Source organism: Chrysochloris asiatica, unplaced genomic scaffold (genome assembly GCF_000296735.1).
Source record: "Chrysochloris asiatica unplaced genomic scaffold, ChrAsi1.0 scaffold00051, whole genome shotgun sequence".
Lineage (NCBI taxonomy): Eukaryota > Metazoa > Chordata > Mammalia > Afrosoricida > Chrysochloridae > Chrysochloris > Chrysochloris asiatica.
The window spans coordinates 18,626,330-18,630,429 of NW_006408569.1; positions in this window are offsets into that span (position 1 = coordinate 18,626,330).

The following is a 4,100-nucleotide window of genomic DNA, read 5'->3' on the forward strand; positions in this document are numbered from 1 at the left end:
TTATATCAGACCAAATGTCGAATCCTCAACCCCATCCAGAATCTTCTGAGGTGAGAAATTTCCACTTGAAAGGACCAGCAGAGTAGCCTGGAGTGGCTAGTAGAACAGAAAATACTTCTTGAAAGAAAGACCTACAGGAAAAATCAAAACAATAAAGGCAATCTGACCGACTACTACAAGGACAAGCAAGTTGCTTGCCTAGGAGACATCAAGGAAGTGGTCAGGACCCCTTAGGGAAAATCCCCTTCCAAGACTAAGACTCAATGGGAGTACACTAGAAGACTTGCAGTCTGACTGATTACCACGTTGGTCACCGATAAGGGGCAGTGAGGGAAAAACCGCAATGAAGCTGTGAGCTAAGTCCAACCACGTTCAATAGACTCCTGTGAAACCGAATGGAGACCTGGTTGGCCAGCAGTATGACAATACCTGGGGATTCCTGGGCCCAGAGTCAGTGACATAGCCACAGAGGACACTAATGGAGAGTGATGCATCCAGCTGATAAGAAGAGAGGGCATATACACAAGAACACCATACTTGCAGATAATACCCACTTAATCTGGCTTCAATGCCTGGATGATCAGAACACAACTAGAAGAAGATAAAAGAGGAAAAAAAGAGTAATGTTATACAATTGATGAACCTGACCTGTACCTATGGATTCAGCAGCTCAAAAGAGGGAACAAATCTTTACAGTGAGGATTATCCCCACTCCCTCAATACACAGGGTAGTCAGAGATGGGCAACTTGGACATTGGCTACCCAAAATAGGAGGGCAACAAAGACAAGAAGTGACTGGCTTACAAACTTTCGAGAAGGATCCTAGATCCAGAGGGCATAGAGGAAGGTAGAATCTCCACTGCATAGAATCCAGTCTGTATGGGTGGGGATGATGGCACTCACGTGGCACAATAGTGAATAATTGCTATCAGGGCTGACTGTGACGGCTGGCAATACAAAGGTTAACGTTTTGTAGCAAAAAGAGGGGAGTGGTTGAGTTTGATATCCAGAAGAGAAGGTCCCTAGGACCATAAAGGGAGAAGAGTGGAGTGCAGGACCCTACCCAGAGAAACAGTGATGAGAGAGATGGAGGCAGAGATGATGATGTAGAAAGATGGAGCAGCTGGGGACTCTAGACCCAGAGAGGGAGATGGGCAGTTTTTTTTGTTTTGTTTATGATCTGGTAGGAGTCTTTATTTAGACAGCAGAGATCTGCATGCTCTTTTCAGGTCTTTGGAATTGGATGTAGCCCTCACTCCCATTGGGATATTCCAGCCTGATCCCCAGAAAATTCTGAGAGGGAAGGATTCAACCAGACCCTGAGTAAACCTGAAATATCCCAGCGTGAGTCTAGACAACCCATCCTGATTTGTGTGTAATTCTCCTTGGATTGATGTTGGCTCCCCTGGGAGCCCCACTACAGTACTTGGCTTCATCTTGGGTTGGCCCTCAAGGCCACTCAGTGTTGATCATGCCAAAGTATGATAAGTGATATCCAAGGGTCAGTGTTCAAAGAAAAGGAACAAAGGTAGGGGCAAAGGAGCCCTCTGTCCCCAAAGGACATGGAGGGGGCGGGGGGACTGGTGGGTGGGAAGCCAGGACATCCTGGCTCACTTCTAGCCTTTCAGGTCCATGGGGGTGATGCCCATCTCCTCCTGCAGAGACCTCAGGGGCTGCTCCCCGCGCTACTTGTAGTACAGGTTGAGGACACATGGGGCTCTTTGCCCTTTCTGAACTGCCCATGGAATCAGCTCAGAGACTAGTACTTTCAGGTTCTTGGCACTGGATCAGATTGGTCCAAAAAGCTCACTTAGGATGCTCATGGCACACCAGTGCGCAACCACCCTCTTGGACCATCCCAGCCCTTCCCCTGCATATCTGGATTCTGTCCTACGCTCCAGTTGCAAACCAGACTTTTGTTACACATTGGACAGACCACCCACAGCCCAGCCACTGCCATACTACCAGGTCTGCATCCACCTGCCCAGAGACCTGCTCTGTCATAGCATCCTCTGCATCCCACTCACATGCTGCCACCTTTGGCTTTCAGCACTCACTGAGGAGGGACATGGACTGGCTTTTTTTGTTTTGTTTTTTTTTTTCAATTTGAGAACCAGGGGGCAGGTTTGCAAGGTATACTCCTTGGTTGTTTGATGATGCATGGAGGGGTTTGTAACCATGGCAATTAAATGATATACACTAGGATGAATATAAAGCTAATGTTCTCCCATGTAAACTATCACATAATTCACAACAAAACAATGGTTCTGAAGGAAGAAGTCAAGCTGCACTGAAGGTTTTGGGAAACAACAATGCTCCAGTAATTAATTGAATGCAAGTTTAAATTCTCAAAAACTGATAAAGCACTGTAAGCACTGACTCACCTATGTCAATAAATTTGGAAGACAGCTACCTGGCCAACCAATAGGAAGAGATCCATATTTGTGCCCATTCCAAAGAGAAGTGATGCAATGGAATGTGGAAATAATCCGGACAGTGTCATTAATATCTCATGCACCTTAAACTTACTGAAGATAATTCAAAACCTGTTATAAGAGTTCATCAACAGTGAACTGCCAGAAATTCAATCTAGATTTAGAAGAGGTCATGGAATGAGGATATTTTTGCTGACATTAGATAGATCTTGGCTGAAAACAAAGATTATCAGATGTTTACTTGTGCATTATGGAGTATGAAAAGGGTTTTAACATACAGGTCATGAGAAACTATGGATAACATTAACACTGTGAAAGATGGATATTCCAGAACACTTGTGTTCATAAGGAATCCACACATAAATCAAGAGGAAATCATTAGAAAAGAACAAGGGTATACTGAACAGTTTAAATTCAGCAAAGGTTCGTGCCAGAGTCCTTTCACCATACCTATTCAATCTGTTCAGTTGTGAGGATGGCATATTCAATTGTGAGGATGGTACAGGACCAGACAATGTTTCATTCTGTTGTGCATAGGGTTGGTAAGAGTCAGAATCATCTCGATAGTACCTAACAACAAAACTTGCAACAACAGAATTCAATCTGTATGCTGAGCAAAAAATCCCAGAAACTGGATTATATGAAGAAAAATGTGGCATCATTATTGGAAGAGGAATCATTAACAATCTGTAATATGCAGATAATACAGTCTTGTTTGCTAGAAGCAAAGAGGACCGAAAATAGATAAGAAGATAAAAGACTACAGCCTTCAGTATGACTTGCACTTAAATGTAAAGAAAACAAAAACCCATACAACTGGATCAATAAATAACATGATAAATGAATAAATAATTGAAGTTGTCATAGACTTAATTTTGTTTGGATGCATAATCAACATTTATTTAAGCAGCAGTTAAATCAAACGAAGTTTTGCACTAGGCAAATCTATTGCACAAGACATCTTTAAAGTGTTAAGAGCAAACATAGCAATTTGAGCACTAAGATGCACCGGAACCAAGCCATGGCATTTTCTATTGCTTCATATACTTGTGAGCATTGAACAATTAATATGGAAGAAAGATGAGGAATCACTGCATTTGCATTATGGTGTTGGCAAAGAATAATGAAAATTCTATGGGCAATCAGAAAAGCCAGCAAATCTGTTTTGGAAGAAGCGCAGCCAGAGTACTCCTAAGAAGCCAGGATGATGAGACAGCATTTTGTACTTTGTGCATATTGTCAGTAGGGACCCGTCTCTTGAGAAGGACGTCTTGCTTGGAAAAGTGGAGGGACAGCCAAAAAAGAGGAAGATTCCCAACGCTATGTAATGACACAGTGACAAAAAAAAAAAAGAAAGAAAGAAAGAAAAGGAGACTCAAAATTATAGGAATTATGAAGACAGTGCTGTTGTACTGGGCACTGATTCATTCTATTGTGCAGAAGGTTGCTGTAAGTTGGAATGACTGTACAGTACCTAACAACACAGAACAATGTGTGAATGATACAGTTTATCTATGTGATTGTAATTATCTGATATTTCAACTTAAAAAATAATGTTTAGTCATTCTGATAGATGTGGTTTTCTTCAGTATTACCCCCAAATGTTGCTATCGAACATTTTATGTGCATATTCACTATTTGTATATCCTCTTCAGTGAAATGTTT